The sequence below is a fragment of the Triturus cristatus genome, chromosome 7 (assembly GCF_964204655.1).
Source record: "Triturus cristatus chromosome 7, aTriCri1.1, whole genome shotgun sequence".
Lineage (NCBI taxonomy): Eukaryota > Metazoa > Chordata > Amphibia > Caudata > Salamandridae > Triturus > Triturus cristatus.
This window is the reverse complement of record NC_140590.1, coordinates 600,856,260-600,881,221: the sequence shown is the minus strand read 5'-3', so window position 1 is coordinate 600,881,221 and position 24,962 is coordinate 600,856,260. Positions and strand designations below refer to the sequence as shown.

The 24,962-nt window shown below is 41.5% G+C and overlaps 1 long non-coding RNA gene across 1 annotated transcript; it reads left to right on the top strand.

Moving 5' to 3' along the window:
• Positions 1-15,785: 15,785 nt before the first annotated feature.
• Positions 15,786-19,193, top strand: LOC146810186 (uncharacterized). The gene is made up of 5 exons (XR_014966558.1): positions 15,786-15,946; positions 16,080-16,179; positions 16,277-16,378; positions 16,481-16,572; positions 17,305-19,193. It is a non-coding gene; the product is annotated as an uncharacterized LOC146810186 (long non-coding RNA).
• The last annotated feature ends 5,769 nt before the right edge of the window (positions 19,194-24,962 follow it).

Sequence of the window (24,962 nt, the reverse complement as noted above, 5' to 3'; positions counted from 1 at the left end):
CTTAATAAGGCTACGTGGCGATGACTTATGGTGCACAGAGTTAGTGGTACCTGAAGCATTCAGCGTGTGCGCAGCCTGCGATGATGCGTGGTTCGGGTGGGCCACACTGGGAGCAATGTCTTTTGCTTACTGGACTGCGTCATCTGCAATCGCTAATCGATCTGAATTATGAGCCCTGCTGTCCGCAGTGTACATCGAAGGCAGTAGTCTGTACAGACATAACTCTGTGGTGCTGTGGCGCTGGGTTCGCAGGGGGCCTGTGTCGATGAGGCCCGCAGTCATGGCAGTGACCTCGTGGCAGGGTGAGGGCCGTCGCTCTGGCAGATGCATTGGCCTTCCCAGAAGTGAACCACGCCCAGAGCCCTGGCCTATTTATACACACTTCTACGCTAGAGTGGCATACGTTGGACCCGTCCACTCCGCTTCCGGTTCCGCTTAAAGGGGGGGGACACACCTACATGACCGAGATCTTCCCCACTGCCTGAGGTAATATGGTTGCGTCCACTGTCCACACAACAGTACAAGCACTAGCAGTATATGTACACATGGAGAGGTCTGTGCTCTGCATAGTGAGGTCTGTCCACCACATTACCGCTACAGTTGGCATTGTGTGCAGTTATTGATGGGTGACTTGCATCCTTCACAAATACTTCGTTCCCACGTCTACCAACATTCAGCTATTGTGTGGCTGAGGACCATGCCATTTTGGGAAGGTATGCTCTTCGTTTCTGCGCTGCTTTGGTGGTAGTAGGGGGGTGGTCCAAGGGGGAGGTCTTGGGGGTGGTGGCGGTAGGTGTTGTGGCCTTCTTGGGTGTCGGAGCTGCATGATCAGTAGCTCTATGACATGTGTTGGTCTTCAGATGGGGCTGTCGGCTGGGCTCCCTTTTACACTGTAGGTAGTCGTCCTGCTTTACACCAGTAAAAGGCAGATGTTAAATTCCTAATGCAAACGCGGCTTATCGCCTGTTGTTGGATCGCATCACAGATTTCGCTGGTCGTTGACAATATCGGGAATTGGTGTTTTCTTGTTATTTTTGCACAGGAACGCCTACTCTGCATATTATTAGTGTTAGTTGTCGCTCTCATTTGTGGCGATTTTTTCTTTGCTGAAGCTATCGCTGGAAAACTGGCGATATCGGCTGTTTTCACCAGGTTGAGAATGGGATGTTAATTTTAAATCACTGAAAAAACCATAGGTTTAATGAACGTTATAATTAGAAATTAGCATTTAAAAAACCTTAGAAATTCACTGAAAAAACCATAGGTTTCACGGACATTATAGTTAGAAATTAGCATTTAAAAAACCTTTGAAATTCACTGAAAAAAACCATAGGTTTCAGGGACTTTATAGTTAGAAATTAGCATTTAAGAAACCTTAGAAATTCACTGAAAAAAACATAGGTTTCATTGACGTTATAGTTAGTTGGACATTTCACTCGTACAAAACCAGAGAAATTCGGCCTTTATAATTAGTAGAGGTAACTATAACTCGTGCCCCCGCAATGCACTGCTGATGACGTCACATATTACATCACTCATGACATGGTCAGTGGCATCACTGATGCCATCACTGATGACATAATCCATGTGATAATTTTATGCACCTCCTCACACCCTTTGATACACCCACTCTAAAATACAGACTACCATTTTTGAAACCATAGACAAACCAATAGCAGTTACTACATACCCACTGACTAATTCCTAGGTACACACACACATCCATTCATTCACCCATACAGTCAGTCATACACGCAGTCACTCATCAATACAAAAACAACAGTAGATGGACAAAATGCAGAACAATGTCATACATTCACCCCAGTACAGAGATCTGGGCCTAAATCCATCGTTTTTTTGCTCACCATGCCATTCCAGTTTGGACCCAGCCATATGCAAATCAGTCTTGACCCTGTGCCTCATTGGGCACAGGGTCAAGACTGATTTGCATATGGCTGGGTCCAAACTGGAATGGCATGGTGAACAAAAAAGCGATGGATTTAGGCCCAGATCTCTGTACTGGGGTGAATGTATGGCATTATTCTGCATTCTGTCCATCAATAGTTCTTTTTGCACTCATCAATACAGCACTATCATATGCACTCATATACCTATACAGACACTCACACACTGCCACTCATCCATAGAGTTATTGACACACCTAGCTAGTCATGGAAAGAATCAATAACACTGCCATTTACTCACCTATACAGTTATACACACATCGCCTCACTCATTTATACAGATACTAACACATACTTACTCTCTTATACAATCACTGCCACAAGCACACACTCATCCATACAGGCACTCTCAAAATCACTCATTCACATATAGTCATTTATATACTCCAACACTCACATATACTGTCTTTCATGTAGTTACTCACACATGTACCACTGAGACATCTAAACACTCACAAACACACCCATACACACACTCACCCACCTATACAGCCATTCACAGTTGCACTCTTGAACCGATACACCCAGTGAATCACCCACTCACACATCTATGCACAAAGTCACCCACCCCCACCCACCCACACAAACAGTGAGGCACCCATACAGATACTCATGCAACCAATAAATAACCCATAAAAACACTCATGTAGTTACTCACCAACCCATGCAGCAGCTTACACAACAACAGAGAGACTGATACAGACACTCACACAGTTTAGTCACTAGCCCATGCATTCAGTAAGACACAATTAATCACCCACTTATACAGTCAGTCACACACTTATTAAATCCTCCATCCAGATACTTAAACACCAACTCATTCTTCAATACACCTTGGCCTTAACATATATAAAATATATTTAAACTTTACGGAAACATACATTCAGTGGATGGTGTCATCAGTGATGTCATCAGTGTTGTCATTTGAGATGTCATCAGTGATGTCATCAGTGATGTCACTGACCATGTCATGAGTGATGGAATATGTGACGTCATCAGCAGTGCATTGCGGGGGCGCGAGTTATAGTTAGCTCTACTAAGTATAACGGCTGAATTTATCTGGTTTTGTACGAGTGAAATATCCAACTAACTATAACGTCAATGAAACCTATGTTTTTTTCAGTGAATTTCTAAGGTTTTTTAAATGCTAATTTCTAACTATAACGTCCTTGAAACCTATGTATTTTCAGTGAATATATATATATATATATTTATTTCCATATATATTCACTGAAAAAACCATAGGTTTCAGGGGTGTTATAGTTAGCTGGACTTTTCACTCATACAAAACCATTGAAATTCCCCGGTTATAGTTAGTTAGTTCAGCTAACTAAAACTCGCGCGCCCCCACTGCACTGCTGATGACATCATATATTACATCACTCATGAAATGGTCAGTGACATCACTCATGACATCACTGATGACATCTCAAATCTAAAAAGGGGCGTGGCCTCAGAACATCTGTCTGCAACGCAGCTCCCTGGCGCATACTGGAGATACCTGTTGGGCTAGTTGGCCCTCAGGGACCCTCAGTATTGAAGGGGAATTAATTACCCAACTTACAACTGGCCACGGGGCGCGTTTGCAGAGTGCTGCAAGGAGGGGGCGTGGCCTCCGGCGCAATGCCGGTCTTTTATTTATTTTATTTTTTTAAGAAGGAGGGCTGTGTGGCCCCCCTTCTTTTTCTAATTTATTAGCCCTGAGGACCCCATCCCCCAGGGCCTGCACCCTCATTTTTTTTGTTTAAAAAAATAAATATGGAAGGCCTTAATCGGCCCCGGGGACCCAAACCCCCGGGTCAAGGCCTTTTTAAAAAAAAATCTTTATGAGGGGGGCTGCGTTGCCCCCCTCCTCAGGCCATTTATGGCCCCGGGGACCCCATCCCCCGGGGCCGGCCTTTGTTTTTTATTTATTTGTTTTAAAATATATTTATAGAAACACCTAGGACATGCTGGCCAAACCGTATGTACCTATTACCATGACGATTTGTGTGATATTCACTAAAAGGCGACTATGCATACAATGAATCCACGTGGAATGTATTTAGACCGCTAGTGAAGCTCTCACGTGTCTGACGCCCTACCGTGCCTAATCCCGGGACCCCCGCCGGTGGGTACTCTCCAATTAGACACCCTTGTCGTTTATTTATACAAACATGGGTAGCTATTGACGGGCACATTTAATACTCATGCACACCAAGCCATTCAATGGGGATTCGACAAAAATGTGACCAAACTATGCAAGAAAACCCCCTCACGGTTAATAAAGCACACATCCACCGCCGGATGTGTAATACTTTTTATTTTACTCTCTGGAAAGGAGACGAACCTCCCTTGAGAGTCACAGCGTGCTCCTGGCTGAGCCCAATGCTGTGTTACACCCACCAGTGCCCGCCAAGTGCCACACACCTCTGTGTTGTATTCCACCAACAAGTGCGTATGCTATGACACTCTCTAGCCCATGTGCACTGTACCACCACCCCGTGAATATGTCATGCCACACTTCCTCGATGCCTATGTTATAACGCACAGCGCTATGCCATACATTATACAATCTGGGATCCATATCTTTGTCACAGTGCATATGCAACGTTACACTCCCCAGCACATATTTTATATTACAACTTTAGAGGCTAATTAGGTTGCACAACACTGCCCTGTGCATATTACACTCCAAGGCGCATATCGCATAGCACGCGCTAGTGCCTGTGATATCTCGCGCTCTCAAATTAATCTGTCATTGCGCACAATGTATTGCATATTATATTTCACGCCCCGGTTCATCTTATATCACACTTTTTGGTGCATAGTTTATACCATATACTATATCTAGTTTTCATTTTCAATTGTGCCCTCAGGACTATGTTCTATATAACACTGCGTCCACCTACCCTTTTCATGGGCATTCCATTTTGCGATGGGGGATGGAGGGTCAGGGGGTGTTTCTGCCAAGTGAGCCCGGAGTCACAGTCACAAATGTCCTCTTCTTCCTAAATAAAAGTGAGATTATGCTGCATACTTGTTTATATTTTAAGTAGTTTGCACAGACACACATTTTAAAAACAATAAAGTTCCTAATACCCACCTTCTCTGACCAGTTAGCTTGCTGCCCCATCCACCTCCTCCCTATCCTCTGTTGTCTGATTCCATGGACTAGCCTCCTCCCACCTACCATGCATGGTCTGATGTGCTGCCTCTGCCCTCCAATTAGCATGATGTACCAGTCCACTCCTCCTGCCCTCCATTGCCCAATTCTATGGCCCATCATTGACCTCCTGCTTAGCCTCTGTGCTTAGCTTGCTGCCCCTATTCTCCTTCCCCCTGCCCTCCGATGTCTTTGTGCATGCCCCTGCTCCATCCTTTTTGCTCACCATGTTCCATGGACCTGCCACTCCTATCTACTCTGAGTGTTCTGTTGAGCTGCCACTCCCCTCCCACCTGCCTAGCATTGTCAGATGACTGTAACCTGTCCCTGCCACCTCTACCCTGCCTGTCCACATGCCATGCCCCTATCCCCTTCCTCCTGTCCTCCATGGTCCATTTTACTGCCACACCCTTCTGCCCTCCCTGGTCTGTTGTGCTGCAACTGCTCCTCCTGCCTGCCCCGCGCGGTCTGTTGTGAGGCCCCTTCCTCTGAACTCTCTTGTCTGTGCCCAGGTCCTGACCCTCCCATCTATCCTCCATGGTCCTTTGTACATGCCCCTGCACCCTCCTTCTTGCCCATCATAGCCATTGTGCTGCCACTAACCCTCCCGCTTGCCATGCATGGTCTTCTGTGCTGCCATGGCCCCTCCCACCTTCCCTGTGTGGTCAGCTAGCTGCCCCTGACCCCCTCCCACCTCCCCTCCATGGTCTGTGTGTATGCCATCATAGTCTCACTGTTGCTCTCCATGGTGTGTCTTGTTTCTAGTGCCCATCCTTCCTGACCTCCATGGTCATCTTGCTGCTCCTGCCCTGCCCCCTTGCCCCCAGCCCTCTGTTTCCATGTGCAGACCCCTATTCCCTCCCTCCTGGCTTGTCTGTTCCATTGTAATGCCCCTCATCCGTCCCTCCTGCCCTTTATGGTCTGTTATGCTGCAGCTTTCTCTCCTGTCTGTCCATTATGGTCAGCTAGCTACCATTGCCTCTTTCCCCTCTGTTCTCTGTTGTCCTTGTGCATGGTCCTGTCCCCTCCCTATTGCTTTCTATGGATTGTTGTGCTGCACTCCCGTCCCTCATGCCCTGTGTGGTGTATTGTGCTGCTGCAAACCCTGATGCCTGCCCTGTAGGGTCAGTTTGGTACACCTCTCCATGTCCCCCCTGTCCTCTGTTATCCGAGTCCATGTCCCTACCCCAATTCCTCCTGCCTACCATGATCCAATGTACCATACTTGTGAACATTTTGAACTTGGTAAGAGGGAGATTTTGGAAAAAAACTGGGGTATTGATTTTCCCCTTTGAGTTACATTGAAAAAGAGGAGATTGTAGACAGGAGACAGATCAAATAAAGCCCATTTGAGCTTAAAAACATTGGACGTTTCCTGGCTGAAACGGGTCTGTTGGCATGTATGGTTGTACTACCACTGCCTCTTCCTTCTGCCCACAATGGTCTATTATATTGCCACAGCCTCTCTTGCCAGTCCTGTATTGTTGGTTTGTTGCCCCTGCCCCCCCTTTCCACTGCCCTCCATAGTCTGTTGTGCTGCCACTGCCCTTCCTGCCTGCCCAGTGTGGTCAAATTGTTGCCTCTGCACTCTCCTACCTGCCTTCAATTTTCAGAGTCCGTGGCCCTGGCCTCTGCCTCTCAACAGTATCACAATGAACAACTAGATTGCTAACATTCTATATTTATTACAAAAGTGTGGAACGCCTGATGTAATCTTGATGTAATCAAAACTATAATACCTAGAGCATTTCCTTTAGAAATTACATATATGAGAGGGTCTTATTTGCATCAAAATTATGGTTAGTGCTCTAAAAAACTAAAATGAGGACATATTTTCTAAGTTTTCAAATAGCGACAAAGAACTTTTAAATTATTTGTAATCTTTATGTTTTTTTATCCAGTTGACCACTTGATTAAATGTTGCACTTAGGGGAGAGGATGTGGTGTTACTTCCAGAGCTGCAGACTTTGCAACTGAGGAACCAGGTTGGAGTTTCTGTTTCAGCTCGACATTCTGTGATTCTGGTCAAATCACTTAATCTCCCCATGTCTACAACCAAAATGAATTTGATCTTGTGTGATGTAACCAATGCTCATGTAATGCACTCCAATAGCTGACAAGTCTGCACTATATAAAACTGCAAATACACAAAAAATAAGTGTTTTGCACACTTCTGTCATTGGGCTACATGTGGGCTACATCTGGGTGATATTTGTGCTGCATTTGGGCTCTTTTGTCTCTGGTGGCCATCTTGGGAGATTTATTTGTTATGAAGTTTCCTAATTTCCTCATTTACTGCAGTCTCCTCAGTAGGAAATGCTTTCAGTTTTTTACTTTGATTCCATCAAGAAGGTATTCAGATATGTCACACATTTGCCATAAATTCTGAATGTTAGCACTCTAGTTGCTCATTAGACCACTGTAGTAAAGCTACTGCTCACCACGGAAGTCTGCTGCTGGTATTAAAAAGGCATGTTTCAGTCTACATATCAGAATTTTTTGATGAAATAGAAGAGGATTTGAGAAGTCACTCAAAATATGCCCTAATTTTTCTTTCTTCAGCACTAACCATAATTTCTATGGCAAAATGAACCCCCTCATTGTGCTCCTTTTTAAATTAAATGTTTTAAGTGTTACCAGTTTATTCCAATCAAGATGGCTTCAGGTGTGCCATACTTTTGTCATAAGTAAGACAGTAAGCGCTCTAGTTGTTCTTAAGAACACTCTGGGATATTCTGTCATTGGGCTATATTTGGGCTAAACCTGGGTGATATTTGGGCTACATTTGGGCTCTTTTGTCTCTGGTGGCCATCTTGGGAGATTTATTTGTTATGAAGTTTTCTAATTTCCTCATTTACTGCAGTCTCTTCAGTAGGAAATACTTTCAGTTTTTTACTTTGGTTCCATCAAGAAGGCATTCAGATGTGTCACACATTTGCCATAAATTCTGAATGTTAGCACTCTAGTTGCTCATTAGACCACTGTAGTAAAGCTACTGCTCACCAGGGAAGTATGCTGCTGGTATTCAAAGTGCATGTTTCAGTCTGCATGTCAGAAGTTTTTTATGAAATAGAAGAGGATTTGAGAAGTCAAAATGTGCCCTAATTTTTCTTTCTGCAGCACTAATCATAATTTCTATGGCAAAATGAAACCCCTCATTTTGTTCCTTTGTAAATTAAATGTTTTAAGTGTTACCACTTTATTCCAATCAAGATGGCTTCAGGTGTGTCATACTTTTGTCATAAGTAAGACTGTTAGTGCTCTAGTTGTTCGTTAGAACACTCTGGGACATTCTGTCATTGGGCTATACTTGGGCTACATCTGGGTGATATTTTGGCTACATTTGGGCTCTTTTGTCTCTGGTGGCCATCTTGGGAGATTTATTTGTTATGAAGTTTCCTAATTTCCTCATTTACTGCAGTCTCCTCAGTAGGAAATACTTTCAGTTTTTTTACTTTGGTTCCATCAAGAAGACATTCAGATGTGTCACACATTTGCCATAAATTCTGAATGTTAGCACTCTAGTTGCTCATTAGATTACTGTAGTAAAGCTACTGCTCACCAGGGAAGTCTGCTGCTGGTATTGAAAGTGCATGTTTCAGTCTGCATGTCAGAATTGTTTTATGAAATAGAAGAGGATTTGAGAAGTCAAAATGTGCCCTAATTTTTCTTTCTGCAGCACTAATCATACTTTTTATGGCAAAATGAACCCCCTCATTTTGTTCCTTTTAAAATTAAATGTTGTAAGAGTTACCACTTTATTCCAATCAAGATGGCTTCAGGTGTGCAATACGTTTGTCATAAGTAGGACTGTTAGCGCTCTAGTTGTTCTTTAGAACACTCTGGGAAGCTGCAGTAGAACACAAAGGAATCAACTGACAGTCTCTGCCCTTGTTGGATGTACATGTTTTACTGAGAATGTCAGACTTCATTCTCACATGACTGAGAAAGATATTGTTAATTTACAGAAAATATGCTCTCAGTTTAGCTTATAGATCACCTTCCAAACCTCTGTGGGAAAAGCATGAGAAAATAGTTTTCTCTCAAACATGATTCATGATATCACAGCAGAAGGCTTTTTCACATGGTAAAATCACCTTAGAACACACCACAATTCCTAAAATGAGTATGGTACCATCAACAAATGATTTATAATGTAACTAAATTCTTAAAAACTTCTATTAACTGCAATGCTTTTTAATGAGGTGCTATCATGTATATTGGTCCCAAGATGGGTGCCAACACTTCTTGGATGAAGTACTGACAGCCAATCAGATCTCACAATGAGATGTGGGGTTAGGCTCGGCCCAGATATATCTATCTTTTTAACTCTAATTTTCTCAGGAACTACTGAACGGATTTACACTATTTAAGCAAAAGGCGCGGGTCTGAACTGAGGACTACCTCTTTGCCAAATTTGGTGTAATTCCGTTCAGCAGTTCGGGCTGTAGCTGCGTCAACAGGTCCTATGGGAAAATACATGGGGAAAACGTGTTTCGGGACCCCCCGTTTTTCTCTGCCCCCGCTTGACGAATCACCGTGACATTTTCAGGATAGGAGCGGACCGGAGTTGGCCAAAACTTTGGAAAATTTCGCAAAGATTCGTCAATCGGCGCCAACGTTATTCCAAATAGAATGTTGCGGATTTCCTATGGAAAATAGGTCCTAAGTATAACTACCTACTGGCGACTACCAGTAAGTAATATATATATATATATATATATATATATATATATATATATATATATATATATATATATATATATATATATATATATATATATATATATATATATATATATATAACATATCTACTTCAATTTTAGTCTATCTATACACCTGTTCACCGTAAATCTCACTTTATACTGAACTGTGGTACATTACTGAACTAACTATGTATAGTGATATATGTGTCTTTGTTAGAAAGTGGGTTATTAGTAGAGGCAAATATGCATCTGTCACTGGCAATAAGGCCACTAACACAATCCAAGGCTCAAAATAGGTATCAGAAAACTATTTCCTTTCTCAACCCTTGGTAGCTTGACTGCGAACAGGCAGGCTTGACTTCAGAGACAGGTATATAAAGCATTTCAAAACACTCATTCAGTAAATATTAAAGACACAACACATAATAAAAATCCATCACCAATTTATAAAAATAGGAAATATTTTTATCTTTAGAATGACACCAAAACAAAAAAAAATCCAATGTAGGGAACCAGCGATATTAAACACTTTCTAGTGCTTAGAAACCAATAGTGCCACTTCTGGACGTTGGTTGCCTCTGTCAAAGTTTGAGGCCGACTGTGATGGAGCCCTGGTCGGATACACTAAGCGGGAGGCCCCGGCTAAGATTTTACATTCACACTTAGAAACCTTTCTAGAGGATTTCTCATCATGCAGCCGCCTCCTGCAGGCCAGATTCAGTGAGGGATCACCGGATTGTTTTTCTTTGAGAGTCCAGTCACCCTCTAGAGCTTTTTCCCAAAAGTTCACCAAACTTTCCCAAACTTCTGGAACTTCTTACTGAAGTTCCGCTTGAGGGTTCCAAGTTTCCAAACCACAATCTAAGGGTCTGAAATTTCTAAGATGGTCCTGGAAATGTTGGAACCATAATTCCCACAATGCACCTGGACAACACCCTTAAAAGTCCACTGGATACACTCCAGGCAGGGAACTATTGGTAGAGTTGATGCAGGTGAGCTCTGTTAACCTGCAGCTTGAAGGGAGACCACTCTTTATTCCTCTTGAAACAAGGTACATCCAAAGCGCTGTAGTTCCAGATAATGCGAGGTACGACTTAGTTGTGAGTTGAACCTTGTATCCAGTCCCTGTTCTTTCCACAACCCAAGGGAATAATTGTTTTACTTGTCATGGGTACCCTACTCCCTTGGCTACAACAAGGGGTCTCGCTCTCCTTTTTACACATTATGTGCAGAACCCTTTGGGTTGGAAAGGTTATTTCTGGACAACATTTTAACTGCCAGTATCGAATATCTAATACCAACCGGTGAATATCATGGATAACTTTAAAAACTTTGGATTCACCGAGGATTAGTTTAACAGATTGATCAACCAAAATCCATGTAATAGTAGCACATATGTAATGAATAACACCAGCCATGAGCAACTGGTAAAAAATGTAAACCTTAAGAAAAAACTAATTCGCACAGAATTACATGCTGAATTTTTAATCGAATATCTCAAGGCAGGTGTGATCCCCATTGGGCTCCAAATTAGAAAAGAGCCGGGGTTGTTTTTGAAAACAAAATACTTTGGGAGACTTGGACCCACATAGCTAATCGTTGTAGCAGAGACTGGCCCATTCTAATTATTGAGACCGATCAAGAAACAATGATTATAGAAAGGAAGCAAATTGAGGAGTTGGAAACTTTATTTAGACAGAGCACAGCATTGGAAGATGCTAAGAAGAAAATAGAAGAGTTAGAACTAGAATCGAATGAATATAGAGAATACCTCACCAATAAAAAGATGAAGAAATTGAGGAAGGATGTGGAGAGATTTAGTGCAGAAGGGGTGTACCCATATCTTGGAAAAGAATATTACAACACTAAGAGAGATCAGAGATGGGACAAACCTCAGTTCCAAAGACCAATATACTCCAGAGGAGGAAATAAACAAATACCCTTCTCTGAAACCTCTGTCTCTAGTAGCGAGGATGAGCAGGCCATAGATTAGGCAGGTAGATCAAGATCCACTTTTGAGCGCGAACCTTTTTTAGGTGGATGCCAGAATCGGGGACAGAGAGGTTACAGGAATTACAACAGGGAGGCACCCATGCGGAACCATCCACCTCAAAGTCACACAGCACAAGATTACCTCAAATCCAGGAACCAGCGGTATTGGAGGTAGACTAATTTCCAATTATAAACCGTTCGCAGAAGGCCCTAACCATAGAAGAGCAGGCGGTCTTAAAGAAAGGTTTCAGTTTCGCTCCAACAGCCCCACCGAATACATTTGAATTAGAGAAAGACTTGAAAAGTTTCTTCAGAAGAATAAGACTCAATAGATTCTTCGAAGATAAAATATATGAGCCTGCACCGAATGTGGCGGGTTTAAAATCTAAATCAACATTTACGCCAAGCTTATGTCAGGTAGACAAGAATGTAGAAATATTTGAAAAAATAGTGGAAATTGAAATCAAGCATATGAGAGGGAACAACTCTAATTATACCAACACTCTCTCAAAAGACCACAGGAAAGTCCTCAAATCACTACAAGAATGTGATTATATTACTATCAAACCCGCAGACAAGGGCGGGGGAGTAGTGGTCCTAGACACTACTGATCATGAAAACAGAATGAGAAAACTACTCAATGTAGAAAACCACTATAAACAAATTCATTTCTCTACCATTAGTGAGCTTACAAATGAGGTAGCACAGTTACTACATCGGGGTAAAGACGAGGAATGGATTTGTGAGAACGAGTACAAATGTTTATTGAACATACATTCCGTTCTTTACGCCATTCACGGACTCCCAAAAATACACAAAGATGTGTTAAATCCCCCAATGCGGGCAATCGTCAGCAGCCTAGGCTCAATTTTATAGCCACTTAGTAAATTCGCAGACTTTTTTTTTAAACCACTAGTCCATAAACAGAGGTCTTATCTTAAAGATACAGCACATACCTTATCTATTTTTGAGGGACAGGGCTTCAAAAGGGTGACCCAGCTTATGATCACCCTGGACATTGAGACCCTGTACACAAACATCCCTCAGGATGATACCATTCGAGTGGTTTCATCAATCTTTGATAAAGAAGATCTGAATGGAGGTAACAAAGACTTCATCATGGCATGCATCACTATGGTCCTAAAAAACAATGTCTTTTTACTCAAAGATGAACTGTACAAACAAACGAAGGGGACCAGCATGGGGGCCACATGTGCCCCCAGTCTGGCCTGTCTTTATATTAGTAATTTTGAGCAAACACACATTTATAATGAAATGGTACCCTATTATGAAAATGTCACTTGCTGGCACCGATGACATTTTTTGAAAATTGTTACACGATGAATAGACTTTACCATCACTTATCCTTTTGTCACGGCAGTTTAAGAAATACTATGAGAGCATGATGGACTATGCAGCATTTGGGATTAAAAGCAACATTATGCACAATCTATTTCTATAAGCATGAGTGCTTTACATCGATTTTCTAATTGACATATGATATATACAATTTAGGGAGGGCGGGGTACACGAGTGAATTGCTTGAATAAGGGTTTATGAACGATCAGTATTTTTAGAAATCCACGGAGGAACAACAAGGCATATACACTGGATTATGGGAGTTTTCGTTGCAATAAGAGTGAGGCGGAATAGCCATGTCAATGTAATTGGATAGTAGAGAGGGGAGGAGTTCCCGCAATTACCAGTTAAACACGAGGTTGTTAGAAACAGGATTACCGTTGTATTGCGAAAATGGCAGACAGCAATGATTTAAGATAAAAGGTATGAAGGGAGGGTTATGTGATTACAGAAAGAGGTGGTTGCATTGAAATGTTAAAATCACTGCTATAAACGTACGGGGAGGTGTTACTGAAATGTGATAATATGTGGTTTGTTTAAACGTTGCCATAAGATTTAGTGAACTGTCGGCGGGAGTTTTGTTTAAGCGAGATCGTAGCGCATGATTAGACACATAGCGCGAAAATGTTAATTAGTAAGTTGGGGTGACACAAGAATTATGAATTGTTAAAACGCACAGTTGAGCAGATTATACAATCTAATAGTAATGTTTTTTTTAAACTTTTTTAGTGAACCCCTGAAGAAGGGCTATACAATAGGCCCGAAATGTATTGGGACAAGATGAATCACTAAGGATATGTTTAAAGTATGGGGCATGCGACAGAAAGAAGCTTGAGGCACATCAGACGTGTAGAACCTAACTATACTTGTTGTCTAACATGTAACAAGATGAATATGAAGACTTATCGAATTACCTGAAATAAATTAATTAAGTTTTGGATCAACTTGGTGTACTTGTGGTACACTTTGGATATTTGCAGTGCGTCCGAACTTGGAGTGTACACACGCTTCAAACTTCATTACGTTTAATAATTGTCACATGGTTTCAGGACAGACCACGGTCGGGCTGCACGCCATAAACTTTTGAAACTTGGATGAACCGTTGAATTGGAATACACGGAGTGCACTTGTCTACCCTTTTCTCATGACCGTTTCATATATGACATCATTTTTATTTGGAACGGTTCCAGCAGTGACCTACAGTTGTTCCTAGAATGGTTGAATCTGGGAGATGAGAATTTAAGATTTACGGCGATTTCAGCAATATTAGTGTGGATTTTCTTGATATCCGGTTAAAAAGTGTAGAGGATGAATTACATGTGGAGCTATTTAGAAAGCCCACTGATAAAAATACTTTGTTGCACTACGGAAGCAACCACCCCAAATCACAAAGAGACAACATTCCCTTTGGGGAATTTCGTTGGTTGCGCCGTAATTGCACAACCCTTAAAGACTTCTGCCACCATTCAGAGATCTTGGAGAATAAACTAAAAGCGAGAGGGTATCCTAGAAGCCCGATTTTATGATCGCGACCACTTGCTATATATGAATAAAGACAGAAAAGATAAAGAAATGAGAAGTGTTTGTGAGTCAATAAAATAAAAAACATTGTTAATAGAAATTGGAATATTCTCAATCATGGAACAGTGGCACAACTGCAAAAACCACTGTTTTCCTTTAGACGGAATAAAACAATCCGAAAATCCTTAGTAAAAACATACAAAACTGAGTCAGAGAGCCAAAGAACACTGGGCGGACAGAAGGCGGTGGGAAACTACAAATATGGAAGGTGTACCATATGCCCCCACTGCATTGAAGCAAAAAGCATGATATTTACGGAAAAAACGTTGACGGCAAAAACTTTGAACAACTGCTGCAGTAAAAACGTGATATACTTACTGATGTGTCCCTGCGGGTTAGGTTACGTAGGCGAGACGAGCAGGGAACTGCGCACTCGCCTACTGGGGCACAAATCAGCCATAAGAATTAAAAAAGAAAATGCTCCGCTTACATACCATTTTTCAAGATTGAACAACGATTGCAACCAATTCAAGTGGTTCATTCTTGAAAAAATAAGTATCAGTAGAAGAGGAGGTGATCTGGATTCAATAAGGAAAAAAACGTGGGCAGTGGTATATGTGTCATCTAAACACACTAGATAATGGACTAAACTCACGTAAGGATTGGATGAAAATAGTAGCTAACCAATAATAGGGTTTGTTTCTATTTTCAAATGAGTCAGTACTGCCATTACTACAAGAGCATTATGAAACCGAGAACTACAATTTAACCATATTGGGTAGAAGTTATGATAACTTAGAGAATGAGGTTCCTGGAGAGATGAAAAATAGATCAATGTTTGACTTCATAATGGACGCATTATGCATATTTGGAATGTCAACTTCGATAAAAAATACCTGTACACAATCCAAGAGATATTAATAAAGTGACAGAAATATATGCACACATTTTGAAATACAAAAATAATGTGTTAGACATATTACACGGCCCTTTGCCTCGGTCCTTTGACACTTAGATTGGTCCCGGTTTTGAGATTTTAGCAATTCCGGGTCACAATAATAAAATCTACCTACAAAAACTATAACTTCCTGGTTCTTTAGAGGCAGAGTCAGCACAAGTAAATGTTGCGAAGTAAGAATGGGCTACGATAACCAAACAAAAGACGCGTAGCATTATTTAGACCTAAGTTGTTCTTCCGGGTTTCCCTTACCCGCCAACGAAGAGGAGAAATCTCTCGGTGATTCCCTGCAGTCAAAGAGGTGAGAACTGAAAAGGTCTATTCAGAGGAAGGTAGATAGCGGTAGGCTAATAGGGAACTACTACTAGCATAAAAGATTGTAGAAATTTTGTTTACAGCATTAAATATAATGGGCCTTTTTATTCGCCCTCTAGTGCAACAAGTGAGAGGAGGTGCAGAATCCCCCAAAAAAACTCTACTCTTGTGAACGAACGGAGACGGGAGAGCGCACAAGAAAGTGAATTTGGAAACAAGGTACAACATGGGCTGAGGGTACTGCGTAGTTATGAGCAGGAATGCAGGGACCCAATCGAGTTGATGGTTAAAAGTAATAGTCCCCTTCTCTTTCCAGGCACTTAAATATAGTAGCCACTCAGCAGGAAATTCAAGTGAAGCCTCGGGTTGGCCATAAGGAAAGCTAGAATCGCATAAATACATCGATCACACTAAGCAGGTGAGATAGCAATAATTAGCCCCCATGATCTTCGAGTCAGGTATATATAGCCAAAGTATTAGAATTACTCTGCTTAGTTTGTGCCCTATTCAATTCTTTCAGAGTATCTGCATTAAGTGATGAAAATTCGAACGGAAAACAGATTTAATCAGTAGAAGAACTGAATGTACCTATAAGACTGTTTGACTCAAAAGGTAATGAATTAAATGCTGCAAGATTGGGGTCAAGTTGACCTTCTTGCAAGGGGACAAGTGGCTGTATGTGTAGTTTTTGGTCTGACCCATATCCCATATAATGATTTAGTAAGGATCTAGGTTTGATTGAAGTAACAATGTGAGATCCATTCGACTATGACTTTAGAACTGTGATTCATGAATGTTTAATGAATTGCACATTTTATAAATATAGGCAGAGTGTATTTATAAATGGTGAAATCTGATTTGTTTTATTGCCTATATGCAAGAATCTCGTAGAATAGTGTTTTTTTAAATGGTGCTCAATTGGTTTTTAAAGATGTGTATAACAAAGCACAACATATAAAAGTATAAGGGTTTTTGTAGATTGTGTCTGCCATTGTAATTAGCATTTTGGTGTAATTTAAACAATATTTCTTTTTTTATATATATACTTGCTTTATACAGGGCATGTAAACCAAGCTATATAATAAGTAATATAGAGATAAACGAATTAACTATTGTTTTGATAAAGATGGAATAATAATCAAACCCATTGTAACGTGTCGACGCATCACTGTACATAATCGAAGGGAATTAGACTTGCAGATATGAAAATAACGAGTGTATCCTGGCCAGGTTTTTAAACTGTCCCATAGGATATGTTTCTTTGAAAGACAAAGTATACTGTCTAATCCCTGTTCTCTTTTCATGTCATGGTATATCATGTAAACTGATTGTATTATATGTAAGTCCGCAGAGTCCGCAGCAGACATGATGGCCGCGAGGAGCTGATGCGCCGTGATGAAACCGCACACCGGCATCCAGAGCGGCGTTACGCCGCGTCATAATCCCGTCAAAATCGACAATTCTGAAATCGGAGAACTGGCGGATAATTCAAAATGCAAAACCGCCTCGCTGCGATCCCACCTCGACGAGATATGACCCGTGACATCCCTGCATCGAAATTAACCAAGATGGCACCCGGGAAATTATAAGTAAACACCCGGAGGCCGAGAGAAGTAATACCGCGAAATAAACTTGCAATCCCACTGCCGGGAGCAGCAAGCGACATCAGCCTACCGTAACACGAGGGGGGGAAAACACAGGCGAGCGAGCCAATCTGTAGCTGAACACCGGAGACTCCTCTATGCGGCAACCAGCACAAAGACACAATCTGCTCACCTTGTCAAGAAGCAAGTAAGAACAAAATTCCAAAATGTGCGCTAGCAAACAATATCACGCTTATAGACTGCACCGGCTGACCTGACCTTTTTGCCTGTCCTCAACATGGCGGCCGTTTACCACGCACATTAGAACTAGCATATCCTGCACCCGCCTTTATCAACACGCAGGTCTTTTAACCCCAGTTCTTGGTTTAGGCAGACTAATTCCAGTTGGGTCACGTTTGTTTGATCTCCTCACAAGGTATTTAGCAGTCTCCATCTGCTGCCTGACCTTAAAATGGCGAATATAAACTCAGAATAATTCAATGCCCGGTGAGGTAATGAAGCAGGGGAAAGAGAAAGTGATAAGTTAATCCCCAAATCACCGATTAAAAGACTGTGAACACGGAATAGTCAATGTCTGGTGTGGTAATGAGGCTGGGGAGGGTGCACAACCACCCACTGTTCACCAAGTCACCAATAATGCAGGTAAAATGGCCAACATCTGACAACACAGAGCTGACCTGTTGAGCCTGTTCCAAGCCTTTTTTCCAGTGCTCCTCCACTGACTGCTGCGCAGCCCCTGCCCGCCCGGGCCTTCTGTCCGAACATCATTACTGCGTCACTTTCACCCTCTACTGACACATGGATTCGGGTGTGATTCAGCATCCTTGGCGCTCCTTCTGCTTTTGCCCTGAGATTTCGTCCCTTTGAGGGCCTGCGCCGTTACTGCCATCACGGAAGTAGTTCCTGGATAGTGGGCTGAAGGGACGGCTGGTCTATTCTTTACATCTTCATTTCCTTACCTCGAGCACCTGGTCTCAACTCTCTAGTGTGAAGCCCGGTTTTCCTGTGGTTCGTTATTACTGAAACCGTCCTGCCTCCTTTCTATAACATGGCGGTGACCCCCCTGAACCCGCCCCACAAGATGGCGCACGCAGCAGCCTGGACCTGAAGGCCCGCTGTGCATCTCCCCAAATTTGCATGAACCGTGACCGTGGAGACCTAGCCTTTTGACCGATGCCTGGTGGAGCTACCTGATAGCTAAAGAGGAGATGGGCTGTAGACTTCCCCCTCAGCCATCACCTACCCAGCCGGACTTTGGGGCAGACTCTCCTTCGTCTCTCCATCCTATTTCCCTCCTACCCCTTTACCCTACACCCTTTCCCTCCTAAACACCACTTGTCTCGTCTTCTACGTTCCTGAAATGTTTTTCGAGTAACTGATGTAACTTTTAGCTTATGTAATTTTCTAACTTTGTGGAACCTTATGTAAAGCACTCTGATACCTCTGGGTCTAGCCAGCGCTATATAAAACTCAAATAAATAAATAAATAAGTAATTTGGGATTCTTTATGAATTGCTTTTATGAATTGTTTTTATCAATTGTTTTGCATTAAATTGTGATATATAGGATGTGTATTGAGATTTTAACATTGTAACCAGTTTTTTTAACAATAAAAGATTTTTGTAAAAACTTCGGTGCTATTTAGCAATTGATTCAAATATTAGGTGGGATTTTCCTTGATGAGCTGTATTATTGTGCACCCTGTGAGGTACGACTTAGTTGTGAGTTGAACCTTGTATCCAGTCCCTGTTCTTTCCACAACCCAAGGGAATATTTGTTTTACTTGTCAAGAGTACGCTACTCCCTTGGCTACAACAAGGGGTCTCTCTCTCCTTTGTACATACATGTTCCAGATAATTCAGCAGGTGCAGTCAGTCAGAATGCAGGGCCTGATGGTGCAAATCAAGTTTCCAACTTGGCATCCACTCTTTATTCTTTTTGAAGCAAGGTACATCTAAAGGGCTGCAGTTCCAGATAATGCAGCAGGCGCAGTCAGCCTGATTGTGCAAATCAAGTTTCCAGCTTGGAAATCTCAAAGGCTCACACAGGCACTCACAGACCCACTCACAGAGCCATACAGGCACTCACGCACCCACTCACTCACCCACTCACAGACACTAACACACACACTCACACACACAGGCACTCATAGACCCACTCATAGAACCACAGACCCACTCACACACACACTCTTAAAGGTGACAGGTTACAGTTAGGATTAAAATAAATTTAACTGAGAAAGTCACTGAAAAAAGAAAGGTTAGAGGACTTTAAAGTTAGGAAACAAAATTTTAAAAACTTTGAAATTCACTGAAAAAAACAAAGGTTACAGGGACATTATATTTAGGAAATAGATTTTTTTTTAAACCTTAGTAATTAACTGAAAAAAACAAAGGTCACAAGGATGTTATAGTTAGGAAATAGATTTTGAAAAAACCTTAAAAATTCACTGAATAAAACAAAGGTTACAGGGGCATTATAGTTAGGCTAAGACGCTCAAAAAACATAGCAATTCATTAGTTATAGTTACCTGAGCTAACTATAACATAGTTCCCTGCAATGCACTGCTTATGATCTCACATATTACATCACTCATGACATGGTTAGTGACATCACTGATGACATCACTGATGACATCTCAAATGATATCACTGATGACATCATCCACAGAACCACTCACACTCCCACCCATACCCCCATATAACCTCTCATACACCCACTCACACACACACCACTCCAATACCCATTCACAGACCCATATAAGTACTCACGCCCCTACTCACTCATGCATAGAGACACTCACATACCCACTCACTCACTCATACAGCCATTCACACAACTACTCACTCACCCATACAGATACTCACACATCCACTCACTCATACAGATAGTAACATATGTACTCAGTCACCTAAACAGTCACTGAGACAACCACATAGTTTCCCATAGAGCCTCTCTCACACTCACTTACTCACCCATACACTAACTCACACACCCACTCATTCAGCCATACAGCCACTCACACACCCATTCACTCACCCATATACCAAAGAAGACATCCATTCACACACCCATACAGCCAGTCATGTACCCTCTCACTCACCCATAAAGACACTCACACACTGGCTCACTCACTCACACAGTCACTCATGCATCCTCTCACTCACTTATACAGCCACTTACACACTCACTCACTCACTTATACAGCCACTGACACACCCATTCGCTCACTCATACAAAAACTCAGACCCACTTACTCATCTATACCGTCTCTCACATACCCACGTACTCATCCATGCACCACTTACACACTCATACAGCTACTCACGTCCACTTATTCACCCATAGAGCCACACACACTCATACTCAGATATGCACAGTTACACAGACACTCACATAAACTATATTTTAAAATAGAATCATTAATTAGTAGTACACAAACTAAACTAATTTAACGATTGTGGAACATTAGTATATATCTTTAACACTCAGAAACGTTTACAAAACACTCAAAATCACTGAATGATGTCATCAGTGATGTCATTTGAGATGTCATCAGTGATGTCATTGACCATGTCATGAGTGATGTAATATATTCTGTCATAAGCAGTGCATTGCGGTGGCGTAAGTTATAGTTAGCTCAGGTAACTATAACTGCTGAATTTCTATGGTTTTGTAAGCGTGAAATCTGAGCCTAACTATAACATCTCTGTAGCCTTTGATTTTTTCAGTGAATATAGATAGAAAAAACACACTGAGATTCACTAATCATAGTTACATTAAGTAACGATAACTTGCGCCCCTGCCATGCACAGTGTTATCATCAATGATGTTATTTCAAATGTCATTAATGATATTATCAATCCTAGAGTATTGTATTACTTCACAACAATCCCAATACTAATGCCCATGAAAGTGTTCAGGGTACTATACTCACTGCTGACAGAATTGGTATGGGATGTGGGTAGACGTAGGGTGGCACTCAAGAAACTGATACTGTCAACAACAGAAGGTGGAATGGGAGCCCCTGATTTTAAGGCCTACTACATGGTGAGTCGGTTTCAATGGCTCTCATACTGGCAGGTGGGCCGAAATCTGCAAGAAATCGGTTATATGCCCAGAATGCTAGAACAGGGCAGATTGCACGCCAAATTACATAGCCCGCACCCAATTAATACTGCAGACTCCCCGCTATTGCAGATAGCATTGAGATATTGGAGATATGCTATAAAATATACTAAACCGCATCTATCTTATGTGCCAAACACACCGTTGTTGAGACTAACGATACCAACGGGAACGGTTACGCTGAGACAACTGTCCAGCTGGGAGGAGGGAGGAATTACAACAGTAGGAGCACTGTTTCATGAGGGTACACTGATGTCACATGCAGACTTTGTTAGCGTTAATAGGCTCTCTGCTACTTTATTCCTATTACATGCAGGCATATCGCGCCTTGTGCGTAGGGAATGGGCACCTGACGGGCAAGAACCACCAACAAATGGACTAGTCTACATGCTGTATTTAACGGGGAACGGCAGGCACTTGACAAAATGGCTGTACCTGGGCATTAGAGAGACACAGACCTCTCCATTAGGGACTTTGCATGAGAAGCGGGAAGCAGACATGATCACAGAACTGACGGATGCAGAATGGGAGTCAGTCTTGGCCTACCAGAAAGTAGAGTTGCGTAATGCGCGTTTTAAATTTATACAATACTTAATAATGCAAAGGGCAAATCTAACACCACATGGAATCCACAAAATGTTCCCTACAGCATCATCAAGCTGTTTAAGATGTATAGAAGAAGACACAGTGTTTATGCATATGTTGTGGACATGCCGGTACTCACACAATACTGGGCGCAAGTAGTGCAGAAGCTGACAGATGTGGTAGGCGGACAGACCTGGAATACGGTGAAGAGCTGCATATTGGGGGTATACCCTAAGGTGAAGGATATAAAGTGCAGGCACGATTTGCGATCTTAGGACTACTGCTGGCAAAGAGGCTAATCACTAGAAGGTGAAAGGCAGCAAGATCGCCAAAAATAGACACATGGAAGGAGGGGGTAGTGAAGTGGAGCCGAGCTGAGAGCGCTGCATTACGCAGGGAAGAGCAGCGCGGACAGAGGAAAATACCCATAGCAATGGCCTGGGATATGCTGTGTGAGGCATTTAAAACGTGGGATGGGACTTTCCGAGTGTCAGAAGAAAACACGGTTGTAACAGAGTAGACAGTTATCCAAGCGTTGGGGATGCATTAATGGGGAAACTCCCGCATGTAGTAAGAGCTAAAAGAGCAGAGAAAAGTAACTTGCACAGGTGTGATCTGTAAAAGTACTGTAGTAAACTGTAAGGCACAATCTATTCTGCTGTTAAATATCAGGTACATAGTAGTGCATGGGTGGGTATACTTGGGCGAATACCGGCTGGGTTTCCAGTTAGTCAACTGCGAAATGGGAAGGGGGAGGTGTAGAGGGGTTTATGTTAAGTTTAATAGAAATAAACACAGTGTAATCAATTTGCAGATTAATGTATGCAGGAAGACAACACAAGCTGTACGACAGACAATGGGTATAGGAATAAGCGCACCAATATACAAGATGTGACCAAAAAGTTTAACTACATAATAATAATTTATAATTGTACTTTATCACCAAGACATAAGTCTGCATTCTGTTAATTGTGACAAGTTTTATGTTAACATGAACCAGTAGATCCTTTGTATGTCTTTGGCAAGCATAGGTATGGACCAACTTACCAATTCTGAGCTGAAGGAACAGACGTTTTATGGCCCACGGACCTTCATCAACTAACGGTAGATAATGTGTATTGAATATGAAACAATGTTAAAGACTGTCATGCATGCATTTATTGTTGTTATGAGATATGGCAACTTTTTGCCAAAAATTCATACTCAGTAGATTTCACACTCATTTTAAGGGTTTTATTGTAAGCCAAGTTTAGTGTAAAATAAATGAAACAAAATAACAGCAGAAATCACAACAATCATAGCACTAGCATAAACCCAGAATTTAAATATTTTGAAACCGAGGAGCAAATTAAATACTGTGCATTTTAAAAAATCCCTATATGCCTGATCCTTAAGCATCAAAGGTATTCCCATAATAATGATTTCATTATTCCGAAAGAATCAACAAACGTTTGTACCGGAACTTCATATGTTGGTCCAATTTGTATGCCTCTGTGTGAGACAAAGCTAAGTTAGGTCTCTATTGGAAAATTCAACAATCCTCAGCTAGCCTTAGGTGGCTCAAATACAAAGTACAGTCAATTCAAATAAACACATGCAACAGAAGTACACCATCAAAGCACATGATAAAGACAATGCATGTTATGAACACTGTTGCACAGCAATGAAAAGAAATGCATCAGCTATTCCAATTTGATTACGTCTTTTAAGGGCAAAGCAAATGAGCAAATGCATGATGTGGGCCTGTAAAATAAATATAAGGCAAAATATATGACAATTCTTTAGAAGAATCAATTAAACTGGCTATTCTTGAGTTGTTTGTATTAGGTAAATGTAACACAGGAACATCATAATTTATTAATAAATAAAAAGGTGAATACTAAAAGAAACAATTAAGCTGAAATTGAGGTGTTTGAAGGTAAAAGGTGAAAACTGTAGTCTTCATTTGTATTCTGGAAACAGCAATCAAAAACCAGAAATGGGATATTAATAAGTTTAAAAATTGTGAAAAGATAATGAACATTTAGACCACTGTAGGAAAATGTCTCAACTCCTTTTCTTTTGGACTACTGCTGGAAACAGTGCACTTTGCATGTTTAACTTACCTGTAAGTCCCTAGTAAATGGTTAAAAGTATTACCAGGGCCTGTAATTAAAAAGTCACTGGTGGATTATAGTTCACATTGTGGCACCACTAAAGCGACAAGGTAAAACATGACTGCATGCCTACTACTATAGTTTTTCTGTGCAGTTTTAAAACTGCCATTTCGGCCTGTCAACGTTATACCTTTTGACAGGCCTAAACACTCCTTTTAAATATTAATATGGCACCCTTATGTAGCCTTAATGCCCAATAATGCAGGGTGCTTGGTATTTAAAAGTAGAACATGCAAGCGTTTAATTTAAAATATGTCCTTACAGTAACAAGGCAGCAAAAGCTATTTTCACTCTAGCCTTGTTATGTGTTCCATAGGAAAGCCCTGTGAGTTAATAATAAAATTAAATAATGTTATCTCTACCTAGAACTAAGATACACAGTTAATTCTGTGACTTTTATACAAATATTTATTTCAAATCCAATTCCTTGGTACAGTTGGATTTGTATTAAATATTTTATGAAAGGTACTTTTAAAAAGTCCCCTTTTAGGTCCCTAAAGCCTACAGAAGTCCATTTGCATGAGCCTCC